Source organism: Anas platyrhynchos, chromosome 8, assembly GCF_047663525.1.
Source record: "Anas platyrhynchos isolate ZD024472 breed Pekin duck chromosome 8, IASCAAS_PekinDuck_T2T, whole genome shotgun sequence".
Lineage (NCBI taxonomy): Eukaryota > Metazoa > Chordata > Aves > Anseriformes > Anatidae > Anas > Anas platyrhynchos.
In genome coordinates this window covers 14,883,819-14,898,560 of record NC_092594.1, presented here as the reverse complement: position 1 = coordinate 14,898,560, position 14,742 = coordinate 14,883,819, and the positions used below count along the sequence as shown (strand labels likewise).

The 14,742-nt window shown below is 38.0% G+C and overlaps 1 long non-coding RNA gene across 1 annotated transcript in view; it reads left to right on the top strand.

Moving 5' to 3' along the window:
• Positions 1-14,742, top strand: part of LOC110353704 (uncharacterized) — a 526,570-nt gene that overhangs the window by 359,937 nt on the left and 151,891 nt on the right. Inside the window, exon 10 of the long non-coding RNA XR_011810868.1 lies at positions 9,248-9,354. This is a non-coding gene — a long non-coding RNA (uncharacterized lncRNA). The remainder of the gene's footprint in view (positions 1-9,247; positions 9,355-14,742) is intronic.

Below are 14,742 nucleotides of genomic sequence, written 5' to 3'. Positions count from 1 at the left end.
CTGTAAGCCAATGCTGGCCTCCTGCACACTTAAACCCCTAAAAACCAAATTAAAGCATAACACTGACCACTGTCTCTGCAGTGCGGAAAGAGTAAACAGCTGGGGTAGAACTTTGAAACCTCCTATTTACCTATTGTAAATTCCATTGCAATTGTTTTAGAAGTTGTGATCTTTCTGTCCTTAGATGTTCAGAAAGGGATGCTTTTGACATATAGCACTGATAAGAGGCTTATTCCATTAAGCTATAGTGATTCTAGCTTTCATGCATCATTTGACAGAGAAAATGAGAATTTGCAGAAGTAATAGCTAATGTAAAGTATATTAGGTTGCAATGCATTTAGACAGGTAGGCAATAAAGTTTATGTATTATATTATAGATGGGCTTGCACATTTTATTATATGTGCACAAAATCGAAATTTTTGTCTTGCTATTTCCTATCAAATTTTTAAAAAATGTTAGTACCACTGTTTCTGAAGTGGGCTGTATCCTCTGTATTTCTTAACAGAGGTTAGAATTTCAATTTCAAACAAATATTCTTACACAGATCATAAAGGTTAAATTGAAATTGGAAGGAGAAAAGGAAAGCTGTAAGCAGAAGTTAGAGGAAAATAAAATGATAGTTGACTCAAATAATAGTTTTACTAGTTCCATATCCTACCTAATATCATCAGACATACAGACACCACCTTAATGCTTAAATAATGCTTGTGTGACATAACATTTTTTTTCTGGGCTATTTTAAAAGCTTATGAAACTTTTTCTCACCCTGCATCCTAAAGTTCACATTGAAGAGGGATTTCTTCATTCTACACTTCTGTATATGAGAGGATTGGAGAGGAAAGTACTGTGAGTATCAAAGAAGTGCATGCGATTTAATTAATGCCTTTGGTATCTGAGAAAAGAGTGGTAGAAAAGTGTAGAGAAGTAGTTAAATAATTTGTTGCACAGTGAATTGTGAAAGTGACTTCCAGTGACAAAATTTATTACAGTCTATTAAAATATCCAAGCTTTTTGGAGGTATCATGAACAGCAAGGTGATAGATATTTAATTCCTGCAGCACTTTAATGCATCTGTAACTTGATGGCACTTGTATGCAATAATCGGAATTGCCTATGAGAAGAACCATTTACTATTATTTACAAAGGAGGAAATGAATAACTTAGGATGTCACCATTTTTTGCAAGGAAATGAAATGGCTATGGCAACTTCTGTAATGAAGTATAAGCGGTATTTTAATTGTGCTGTTCACATAGCTGTGCATAAGAGGTTGGTTTTCATATAGCAATATGATTAGCTCCCACAATCCAGAAACAAGATGTGAAGAAATAGAGGGCCAAAACCCGCATTCCTTCATATCGCAGCCTTCAAGGAAACTTGGCTGAGCAGGATTTCATGAATAGGCCACAATTATTTTTTACTAGTGCTGACAGTTTCCTGGAAATTTTATCCACTTCAAAATGTATTTGCAACTGCAGTGATACATGAACAAACTATTTTAAACTTGAGTTTTTCTCCCAGAATCCCATAATAGAAGGAAAGGAAGAAAAAATGTGTGTGAATCACTTTGCTAGATGAGATACTTCCCTGCAATGTGGGGATGAACCCAGGTTCGTCTCTGTTCATCTTGGTTTGGAAGGAAAAAAAAAGACCAGGGAGACCAGGGAGATAGCTCCAAAAGAGACAGATGAAGGGACGGGCACATGCAAAGTAAATAATCAATCCGTAAAAAGAGTGTATTTCCTTCATCAATAATTTGTAGAGTCAAAAACCTCCAATCACTTCTAATTTTTGTCATAAATAGTACACAGAATACTTTGTTAATATTATTTGCATAAGGTTTTGTTAACATCTGTCCTAATCATAAAGAATTTGATCTGGATGGGCTGGACCGATGGGCTGAGGTCAACTGTATGAAGTTCAACAAGGCCAAGTGCCGGGTCCTGCACCTAGGGCGCAACTACACCAAGCAGAGCTACAGGCTGGGAGATGAGTGGTTGGAGAGCTGCCAGGCAGAGAAGGACCTGGGTATATTGGTTGATAGTCGGCTGAATATGAGCCAGCAGTGTGTTCACGTGGCCAAGAAGGCCAACGGAATCCTGGCTTGTATAAGAAGCAGTATGGACAGCAGGTCTAGGGAAGTGATTGTCCCCCTATACTCAGATCTGGTGAGGCCGCACCTCGAGTACTGTGTTCAGTTTTGGGCCTCTCGCTACAAGAAGGACATAGAGAAGGACTTCTTTACCGAAAGGGTTGTTAGGCATTGGAACGGGCTGCCCAGGGAAGTGGTGGAGTCACCATCCCTGGAGGTCTTTAAAAGACGTTTAGATGTAGAGCTTAGTGATATGGTTTAGTGGAGGACTTGTTAGTGTTAGGTCTGAGGTTGGACTCGATGATCTTGAGGTCTCTTCCAACCTAGAAATTCTGTGATTCTGTGATCGGTACTTCCGTTTTGACTGCTTTAGCCTTCTGAATTGGTCTGGTTTGGTTTCGTTGGTGGGGTTTTCTTTTCGTTAACGAGAGATTCTGACCCTTGGATATCTGGAGAAAAAATGGGTCGAGGCAGGGTTGCATGGGCAGCCTTTCTCTCTGGCAAGCCAAACGGCCTGGGGGGGAGCCAGCCCCAGAAAAGGGGGCCCTCAGCCCCCCCAGCCCTCGTCCTTGCTCCACATGAGGGCATCTTCCGGGCCTATGCCAAGGCAGCCGCCTTCGGCCTCGCACGGGTCGCTCCATCACAGAGCTTTGCTGAGGTCACAGTGGCCACCAGCGGGCCCGCCCTTGCCCCGGACCCTATAAAAGGGGCTCCCCTGCCACTGGCCCGCCACTTGCTCAGCGATTTGGTCTTCCGAAAGCCAGTGGCTGAAGGAAGGCCAGAGTTACGAGCAAAGGGAGAGAGAGGCGAGCAGCAGCCCTTCTCAGTGCGAGGACAAGAAATTGTTCCTGGGACCACTGAGAAGGATGTCTGGCTCTGCATGGATGCGCCGTGGGTCGAGGGCCAGCACCTCCAGCACAAGAACCATCAGTGCCCAGGAGGTGTCTGGTGCCCGGCCCAGAGGCTGTTATGATCAATATCATTGGAGCCGAAGTGATGCAGGGAGCAGGCCGGCCCCTCGGACGGACACCAGCAGCAGGCCTGGGCCTAGCCGGAGGTCCAGCGATGACGGCAGATATAGAGAGCATGGGTTGGAGGGCCACAGCAAGCGGAGCCGTGCCCAGAGGACGGAATGTGATGCAGGACCCAGCCGTGGCCAAGGGAGAGATGACATCAGGAATTCCGTGAATGAAAATCAAGCGGAGAACGGAACAGACCCGAGGCCCGGAACTGGGAGGCGTCCTGGTGCGGCACCGTGGCCAGAAAATATGCCCAGTGGAAGGCAGCCTGTGTGGGCAGTCCCTGCCAGGGACTGGCTCGTCCTCCAACCTGCGGAGCCCATGGAGGTGGGTGCACGAGACGAAGAGGAACCGATGGAAGTGGACCCACCTCGGCCACAACAAACATGGGACTCCCCCGGCAGCTCTCTGAAAAGTGTCCTCAAAGAACACCGGCAGCTGTGCAGAAGGGCTCGGCAAGCTCCCTATTCCGCATCGCCCAGGCTCCACTCCAGGCGTTAGCCTGGAGACACCTGGCAATAAAGACCTTTGCCAATTGTCAGGGGTTGTGTGAGTGCTTCTTTCCCATCCGCTAGGCCTTGTGCGAGAGGTGGCAGCCCTTCTGCGCAGAGCCTTGAGGAAGAGCCCAAGAGAGGCCCCAGCTCCCTTCGGGCTGCTGCGCTGGGGTGACAGGAGGAGTCCCCAGAAACCACCATGTGCCTTTAAAAGTTGTAAAAATAATAGTAGTGTGTGAGTGATTATAGCTGGCTAATTTCTTATATTAGGAGTGAGTTTCTATATTCAAGTAATTGGTAATGACAGACGTGGAGAAGGCTGAGGTACTCAGCAACTTCTTTGCCTCTGTGTGCACTGATAGGTGGGCTTCCCCCATCTTTCATTTCCCTGACCCCATAGATGGAGGCTGGGGGAGCAGAGTCCCACCCAGTGTAAGCGAAGAGCAGGTTCGAGACCACCTGATGAATCCAAAGAGGTACAGGTCTACGGGACCTGATGAGCAGAATCCCAGGGTCCTGAGGGAACTGGCTGATGGAGTTGCCAAGCCTCCCTCCGTCACAGCAGAAAAGTCCTGGTAGTGGGGTGATGTCACTGGGGAGTGAAAAAATGGAAACGTCATGCCCCTGCTCCTCAAGAGTTAAAGAACTGAACAAAGAGCGCTGCTCTTCAACAAGTAAAACAATTAGGAGACATTACTTCTCAGAAGAGCAGTCAGGCACTGGGACAGGTTGCCCAGGGAGGAGGTGGCATCACCGCCCTGAGGGTGTTCAAGGAAAGGTTGGACGTGGTGCTTAGGGACATGACAGTTCAAAACTATGTTTTATTTATATATGATAGGCTTACTTACCATAATATTCTGAAGTGTAAAACCTGATTCTAAATCCAAGTAAGAATGTTAAATGAGCTCAAGGTATGGCAGGAAATAGAAGAACATTAGAACTCAGTGAAAGAAAAAGTGAAAGCCTAAATGCTTCTTTCTATACCTGCCTTGAGGAGGCGATTCACGTTGTTATACACTGTAACAAAAATCAGGAGAAATGGAGAGAGTATAATTGAAGTATACAAAAAATAGAAAAAGTGATAGCTTATCACCCATTTGTTGTACTAACTTTAGATGGTTATAGATGTTGTTTCTTTCCTAGTTCAGATATATACACCGAATATGTTATAATATTTTTCATAAATCCAACTTGATTCCCACGATATGAATTCCAGTCCAGTCAAGAGGATTTCACAATGCAGATAGCATGCTAGAAACATACTTCCATTTCAAATACCATCGCTTAAAGAAAAGTATATCTTACCCTTCATTTCAAAGTTCAGTCTCAGAGGTGATCAAAGATAGGGAACATTAGGTGCACTGTACTGTGTACATTGACTTGATAAACATGTAGTGTATCATAAACATGGTGTCCTTAATGGCTGGAAAACTATACTTTAATCTTTGTAGAAGTGCTTTAGAAAATCTTAGTTTCCCAACTCAGCAACTCTGTCCATAGGAAATAAAGCTTAGTATACATCAAATATAATTATTAAACAATTTTAACACCATCAGCTCAGTCATCATGTGCAACTGTTTAATACAGAAAACACACAAATATTTTTGACAGAATTTATGTATAAAGTTTTTATGGACAGATTGGCTTTCTTCATAAATACTCTACCAAGCACAGAAAAAAAGAAAGCAAATTTTAAAATATTTCATTCTGAAAAAATGGGTATTTAAGACACTTACATGATACATTCATTATATATCATTTCAGAATTCATCTTTCAACAAGGCTTAGGGGCGGGGGGTAATTGCTAGCATAAAAGTGATGTTTGTTTAGGTGTTAGACTGAAATAAAAATTGTAATTTTTTCCTCTACAGGAACACTGCAAAATTTTTTAATTTTTATTTCAGCAGAGTGTTTTAGCACTGATTTTTGTTAGGGAATAATTGACTGTCGTGGACAATAAAAATACAAATTCAAATGGTGGAAACCAGACAATTTTCCAATAGAGCATGAACTGGAATTACCAGTAAGTTTTACAGTGACTGATAATACATGCATGTTATGACTACTTTGTAACATGAGGTGGATATTTGCCAGTGACAAAGGGAAAATATTCATACCTCATTACAAGTCCTCCTGTTCTTACTAGTGGTATTAGGCTACCATCTAGAGGCCCAGCTAAGATTAAGCCACTATCAAGAAATACCTACTAGACCAATAGGAATGTTACTAATTTTACATAGAACTACATTACATATACTCCCCCAGTTCAACTGGCAGGACATTTCAGCAAAGCTTTTCTGTACAAGTGAAAATGTTTGTTATTCTGTGCAATCTGAACATTAGCACACGTCAGAGTGTAATCCCTGTCTGTATTTGGCAGTTATACTTATCATTCAATCCATTATGATTGTCTGGGTTTTGGTACCTGGTTGGACTTCTGAAGTTTTTATCCTAAGGAAGAATTTAAGAGATCTTAATGCAAAATCTTGTTTCCCCTTGTAGTATAAAGTTAAAATTACTAAAAAAAAAAAAGAAAAAAAAAAAAGAAAAAAAAAGTCTTTTATTATACAGTTTTATTATACAGTTTCTTAAAGTGACTTAGAGGTTACTTTGTTAAAGAATCATTGCAAAGGATTGCTATTTTTAATTACCTTTTAAGTACAAAATTTTTGTCTTTGGGGGCCCATATTATCTTAAAGTTGCCAAGGCCTGGCAGCACAGCTACCTGAATTGCCTTTGACAATTTGCTGAATACCTTCTAAAGGAATTCTTCTTGACTGTCAGGGTCAAGAGTAAATCCCTGGGGATCAAGCAAAAAGTTGAACAGTTTGATGGGAAAGGCATAGGCAGATATTCCCACTCAGGAAAGTAAATGTACTTTTTTGTTGTTTCTCTTCTTCTTTCTTTTCTCTTTTTTCTTTTTTTTTTTTTTTTCTTTTCTGTTCTTTTTTTTTTTTTTTTTTTTTTAATTTAACCCTGCTTTTCCTTATGTTCATCTGTTTGCATCTTCTCTTTATTTTAGAACTGAAAGGTGAATGTAGTGTTTTTGAAACAATTATGTCAAAAGAAAATCCCCTTATATCTGGATTTGCAGGTATTTTTGCCCAAGTTAGATAATAAGCATTAAACAGGTAACTGTGCTGCTGTTTCTTTGGAACTGTCTAAAAATGAGGCTTTCCTCTGAGTGGAATTCACAGTTTAACATCTTCAGCAGGATACAATTCTTCATACAGGCCAATTTTTCTTAACAACCCCTAAATGAAAGTGATCTTTCTCCTACATTTAAGGGGACTTAACTTTAAGGGTTTAAAAAATAACTGCAATCTGTGACTCTGGACTGTAAAATGCTCCCTGGAGCAGGTAGCTTCAGTCTTGCAATCAAGGGAACCTCAGTGTTCGGTCTTCAGCTTTGGTCTCTCCCCCAGAGCACCTGAAAATCTGCTGGTGTCTGTATTTTCACTGGGGAGGTTTCTCATGGGCTCTACATAGTGCCTGTGGACAAGCTCACAGTGGTCATTGTCTGGGAAAGGTTGACAACTTCCGTCCATCACATCTCTAAATTCACTTCTAAATCAGACTATTCAAATGAGGTCACATTTTACTTTCTCTTTTGAAGGTCTGATGAGCATGCAAAGCTCATGTTTGATTCATAAGGGCTGACTTACAAAAATGTGGCAGTAACCATAGAAAATGAAGGTAGCACTGTATCTGGTATAGGAGAGAGTTGATTCAGTGCCTTTCCCAGCTGGAAGGGGTTCCAGGTTAACTCCCGTGTGTTTTGACTCCATGAGGCAAACCCGTGTAGGAAAGCACATGAGACCCACACAGTTCCATTGGGGAAGAAATGTTTCCGATCCAGTGGTGAAAATGTCCTTTGAGTTACAGCCAGTGACTGCATAACAGAAATGCACAGGACTCTTCATATGCATGTCCCCCTGTGGCTACAGCCCAAGGATCTTCTGTTCTAATGAATATTTAAGCTTTAGTAACATCTGAATCAAATGATAAATGTTCATAACTAGCCAAGAGAAGAGGGAACACTTTAATGTTCTGTAGATTTTACAGGAATTCACATAAGGTATTAGGAGACACTGATCCTGAAAAATAGTTGTTTATGAACTGCCCACATATTAACACCCATAATTAAATTTGTTAATTTTTGTTGTACTTGATCTTAGTAACTCATTACTGTCAGAACTTTTAATTATTAAAATATAAATTAACTAAAACGTCTCTAATATAGTCTTCCATTTTATTCTAATTGTAATAAAACCCCAGCCATGTACTGGGTTTTTATTCAGTCTGTTAAGTGGAAATGAAAAAATCTTTCTCATTTTCTTTTCCTTCCCAATTTTCTCTAATAGGAAGGAAGTTACTTGCAGAATGCAGTATGGTCTTTTCATTTGACATATTTTGAAATTTTTAGATCATGAAAACAAATGTGTATATTGAGGAATTTTTAGTTAGAAAACGAAGCCTTATATACAACTTGAATCTTAGATTTTCTGTGAGTGTATTAAATAGCTGTCTAATACATAAAGCGGGCATCTTTGCATGGAGTATCAGTGGAGCAAATAGGTTCTACAAATGTCTTCCAGTAGGTTACTGCTAGAATCAACCACTGTAAAATGTGATCTCTGATGATTCCAGATTTTCAGTTGAATTTTTCATAATCCCATTTCCCTGTCATCTTGCCTTCTTGTTATACACCAGTAAAATTGGTAGATTCTTGAGATGGTTGTGCATAGTGCACTGATTTCTTTGCATTGCCTCAGTTTTGCTGATGTTAAAATGGTATTTTTAAATTTATCTATAAAACTGAATAGAAAGCCATTTATGAAATGCATTTTCAAAGAAAATTCTAGTGCCAGTTCCACATAGGCAAATATGTTAAATATGTTTGTTTGTTTTCTTTTTTTCTTTTTTTTTTTTTTTTTTTTTTTGGTTTGTTGTTTTTTTTTTTTAGTACTCAATCTATTGGCAGTTGTGTTTGGTACCTTCTGTTTGGACAATCTTAAGGTTTAGCCACCTGATGAAAACCTAACCATGGGAAAACGGTTTTAGGTCAAGCTAAGAAATGAGACAAAACCTAGTATGCCCTGCCATCAGTTTCATCCTAAGATTCTGTTTGCTAGCTGCCTGAACCTAGAAGAATATGAAAATTAAATGTTGCTTAGTTTGAGACAGTGTCATTCTCACCATGATCACAAGATGGCATCATTACAAAACCCTTTATGTCAAGTAAGCTAGAAAAACAATTTTTTGAAAATAATTTTGCCACTGTTTAGACATGCAAGAGTGCTTATAGCTTTAATATAAGGAGTTCTGATTCCTTTAAATTATTTCTTGAAGTTATGTACTTAACTAGATCTTTAAAGTGTAAAGTAGCATACAATAAGAAATAGGCAAGAAAAAGGCATATCAGCTACGCTGCACAGCTGTGCTAAAAGGATGCACAGCAGGTTATAAGCTATACCTGTTATTGAAATAATAGAGATGTGGATCAAAAATCTAACAGTTAACAAAAAAAGATTTTTCCCCAGTCTATGAACTAGATAGGAGGATAAATGAATTAATCTTTCTATTCTACTTCCCTAGTGCTAGTTTTAACCTGAAGTAATGAGTCTGTGTTGTTCTTTTAAGGAGATGTCAGTCCATTCAAGAGATCTGATGAGGAGGAAGGAGAACGGTCAGAAGTCCAGAAAGCACATCAGAACTGGGGATATAAGTTAAGTCTGAGAAGGGAGAAGGTAAAAGTTATCAAATAATCTTCACAGAGAAAACCAGTATCTGTTTTCAATGACTTAAGGAGTAATGAATTTAGAGCGTAGCATGGATTATATCAATTTGGATTAGGGAAACAAGCAGAGGAATGAGGCATTAAATAGATGCTATGAAAGGTTGTGGGGTCTAAATTGTCAGAGTAGTTAAACAGGTTAGACAAGCAGATAATTCTCAGAAATGGCTTGGTTAAAATTAATCCTGTTTGGGAGCAATATCTCAACACTCTTGAAGTCATGTTGAGATTTCTCCTTGTTCAGTTTTCTCTGTGCGTGTATCTCTACACATACAATTCAACTCACTCCCAGATTCCAAATGGGCCTTAAAACTTGACATTGTAACTTCCTGAGGCAGGAAAGTGGAGAAGGAGATGCCAACCTCTGCTCCCTGGGAACTGATAGAACACAAGGGAACGGCACAAAGCAGCAGTAGGGGAGGTTCAGACTGGAGATTAGGAAAAATGTCTGTATTGTGAGGGTGGTCAGACACTGGAACGGGCTTCCTAGCTGGGTGGTTGATGCCTGAGGCCTGTCAGTGCTCAAGAGGCATTTGGATAATGCCCTCATTGACATGCTTTAACTTCTGGCTAGCCTGGAAGTACTCAGGCAGTTGTACTGGATGATCTTTCAAGATCTTAGGTCTAGTTGCTTGATGTAACATAAAAAGAAAACAAGTTTTAATAGGTGTAGAAGGTTTAACCTAGTAATCATTCTTCAATTAGACAGTTTTGCTGGACTAAAGAAAAACTCATAGCTCAACACATGAAGTGTATTCCCTTTTTGTCCCATGACAAATTTTTACATGTAATACTTGAATTTCACTTGCATAAAAGCAGTGAACTGGCCTGTTTATGTGATTAAGTATTCATCATCCACACTTCCATATGTATTGTAAGAAAAATTAAGATAACAGCTAACTAGAGACAATCAAAACTTAAGATAGCTGCTACTGTTAAATACTCCTTTAAAACTGTGTTTAAATCCAAAGAGCACTTGTATAAAGAAAAAGAGAAATTGTAATTCTTCTTTTCTCTGTCACATATTTCTGTTTTTTAAAAAAAAACCTTCACAAATGTTCCAGTAAAAGTAAATAAATATTGCTTTATGCAAAAGTAGTGATGAGATTAATTCAGTCTAGGTATAATTTAAATCATAAAAGTACATACCTGAAGATTTTACAGAATACTTGAAAAAATATTTCATATGTCTTTTGAATCCATTCCATATGTTCATTAAGTACTATTCAGTGTTATTAACATACTTTTCCAGTCTTTTTTCTAAAGTACTTAATGCACTTCACAGTTTATTAATCCATTTGTTATTCAAATCACTGTAATCACTGTAAGAGACTTCAGTTTAAAGATAATACCAAGTCAGCTATGTAAAATGTAAATGTATTCCAAATCTTGAAATAACTGATTGCAGATCTTTCTAACAATATATTATGAAGAAATAGAAAATGCTTGGAATGTGTTGAGAGCTAAGATATAGTACATTTTTCCTTACCACTTCTTTCCCTCCACCAGTTAAACTCAAGCCTCAGCAGTTGGCATCTGGATAACTTTGTATGTGGAAAGGATGGTAGAACTGCATGGGTTCTCTGGGAGGTTAAATATTGTTGGTAAAGGGGAAGAGAACTCAAGAAAGCCTTCTTCCCCCTGTAACTCAAGACTAATTGGTTGAGCTTGCTTCAGGACTGCAATATCCCTGCATCCACTGAGAGCAAATTTCACTGAGATCCCAGAGCAATCCTCCAAATATTGTGGTACCTAACTTTGAAGCGAAATAAAGCTGGAGAAGGAGAAGGCGAAGGAGGTGAAATGGCTATAGATTCTTCTCACTCATTCCATAGTTGTCCCTGGAATTTCCTTACCACCAGAAGGTTGAGATCAGGACTTTTCACAATTTAGTCTTCACAGAAGACTGCTTTCTCTGCTGAGGAAGAGGAGATGGTGGAGCACTGAATAGAGGCACTCTCCACAGAGGTTGCCTATGTGGGTACATTTCCTGCTCTTCTCTTCCCAGAGTTTCCTTTTATGCATTCATTCAATTCAGCCAAAAGTCAGTTTGACTAAATTGAAACAAAGTAGGCAAAAGATACTGTGATATGTTTACAAACAGGCATTTTTAATGCAATTAGCTTTCTGCCAACCTTTAATTTGCATCTGAAAATATAAGTACAGTTTTTTCTAAGGTTCACTTTGAAATTTGTCATTTGTGTGATCACCTTGAAAGTACTGGACTTCAAAACTCATTACTTCAAGAAGTGAAAATATCAAAGGACTGATAGAATATGTGGGAGTTGCTTATTTGCTTGTTTTTGTCTTACTTTGAAATTATTTCAAAAACCTGAGATGAGGTAGGGTGGACAAGAAGCTGGTGAGGTAGATCTTCACTCATGACTTCTCACATCTCTCTTTTTTTTAAAAAAAGCAAACATTGACATATTCAGAAACCACGATAAAAAGTACCATATTCATCTTTTCTGTTTCTTCCTCCTTTTCTACTTTTCTCTACTCATATTCATCTTACTTTTTGTCATTTTAATAATGCCTAGTTCTGGCTTCTTTCAACATGTCTGAAATTAGGTTAAATTCTGAATTCAGTTAAGTGTGTGTATACGTGTGTGTGTGAATAAATGGTGTGTCACTATGTCAACCTTAATATAGGTAGTTCTATTAACTCAAGTTTGCCACACAGTATGTTGTAGAAAAATAATCTTAATGAATTCAAATTCTTTTGGTTTAATAGTATGGGTAACTCTTGTGGGTAAGAAATTTCTTTAAAATATGTTTCATTTCTTCTTTTCTGAGAAGAATGGAAAACAAGGTGTGTATCTTGAGAGCTTCTTGGCACTTTAAAAGTCATAAGATAAATTGTAATTATTTTTCTTTATTGTTTGCTGTTCTGCGATATGAATCTCTGCTGCCTTTTTAATAATTTTATCAAATTTGAACCAATAAATAGAAATAAAGCTGTCTATTAGAAATGTTTTCTTAGAAGCTACTGTTCTTTCTACAGCATAACCCAACTTATATCGAACCGTGCTGTTAAAACCTACTGAAGCCAAAAAATACTTTGACAAGACGTTTTAGGGTAATCAAGAAAATCACAATGCAGAAGTACACTCAGATCATTGGAAATTATCTTTTGCTCTGTCTGCATTAACATTATAGTTAGCCTAGACAGTCACTTTCAACTCTGTACTGAACTTTTAGATGGCCAAAGCTACCTGCTCTGTGATTTATCACAATCCACAGCTCCAAGGCTATGAACACATAATCAATCATAATCTTTCATTAGATTTGAATTCATTCAATTGCACATTAACATTTGAAAAGTTTACATTAATTTAATCTTTCTCCTATTTTTATAACCTACAAGGCAGGTAGCAATTGGAACAGCAGTTACTATCTTTACTATAAATGTACATATTTTTGCATGTTTTAATAAATGTATGCATTTGAAATAAACACGTACTCCACAATCTATCATACCTCTTAGGTTTCTATCCTGCTACTAGTATTGAAAGCAATCATACTGAAAGACTGGCAGGTTATTTTGCATTTATATACGTATTAAAAGAATAACTATAATATTGTATTGAATTCACTTCTATATTTTACATATATATTCCAATATTTAAATGAAATTAATTAATTAAAATTAAAATGATGTTAGGAAGAATTTCTTTACTGAAAGGGTTGTTAGGCACCGGAACGGGCTGCCCAGGGAGGTGGTGGAGTCACCATCCCTGGAAGTCTTCAAAAGACGTTTAGATGTAGAGCTTAGGGATATGGTTTAGTGGGGACTGTTAGTGTTAGGTTAGAGGTTGGACTCGATGATCTTGAGGTCTCTTCCAACCTAGAAATTCTGTGAAAATATCTGAATAATAAGGTCTGCCATATATGAGAAAATCATTTATTAATACTTTATTTATTGTATTTAGATATATTTTTTTTCAGTATTCATCATACTGCATTTCTCCTACTCAGGAAAAAAAAAAATGAAAATGAAAATGAAACAATGAAGTTTTAAAGAGTTTTTTTTTACTTTTATTAAAATGTTTATAATTTATTCTAAAATTAAATTTTGGGATATGTTTAATACAAAAAGGAATTTTGAAGAATCAGAAGCCTGTAGATTGCTTCCATCTTCCTGTCATTGAGCGATAGTATTACAAACTAACTTCTCTTCTGATAAAATACCTGTCCAATTAAAAGAACAACTTTTTGTGCACACTTTTAAAGCTGCTAACATGACTTACTTAGAAGATCTTTCTCCTGTCCTTGGCAGTGCACCAAGAGAAATGTTTTCCTGATTGCTTCAAAGTCTTTTTCAGCAATAACTCTGACTTTTCTAATTTCTGAATTCTGATCACCTTACTGTTCTAACTGAAATCAAAGGTCAATACATAACGAAATAAATAAAACAATTCTTATTGAAAGAAAATGGAGAACTACCAGATGAAAATTAGACTGTTGGAAATTAAATATATATATAATTCAATTTCATCAGGTCCATCAGGAAAACTTGGTGAAATGACTCTGCTATTCCAGGAGTTAAGGTTGGTTGTTTATGCTGAGAGTTGACAGTCAAGAGTCCAAATAAGGCCCTTCTGAGAGAAAGCAAGAAATATGTTGATATTATTCAATAGGACAAACTGAACACTTATCACAACTTTAAACTCTGAGGGGTACTAATTGGGTTGCGTCTTACTGCAGGGGCAAAAGCTTTGTTATGAGGACAGATAGTTATGTTTCTTTTAACACAGTGTATCTAATAGAAAAGCTCCTCGGGCCTCTTTTACCTCCTCCACAAAATTCTTTCACAGGCTGTTTAATAATTGGGCAGAAGCCTATTAAGAATAAGGCAAATAAATTATACATATCAGAAGAATACCTGGGTGATGAATACCTTCCGTTTTGATCAAAAAATGTCTCTTTTTCTGGGACCTAGCTTTGACAATTGTCAGTGGTTCTTTAATGATGAAGTATATACATGTCATGGTTTAACTGAAACTAGGACAATACATTTGGAAGATGTCTACTTGGGTTCTGTCTCAATGCACAGGGAATACATATACTACGTCCACCTAGTGTTTCATTGTTTGATATATGCAAATTGCCATTTTCTCCTTGTCTGTACAATAACATAATTATAGATCTTATTACGTTCAGACAGATGAACAGAAATTCTTTTGGGAAACACTACAAAAGAGAAAACATATCTGTCAGGTAAAAGGAAAAGACCTATAGTGGGCAGCCTGTTCTTTCTCTGTCAGCAAAGCAGCAGACGTATATTAATTTTTGAAGTGCAAAGAGCAAAGCAGGTTTTCTCTGCCAAAACAGCTGGCTA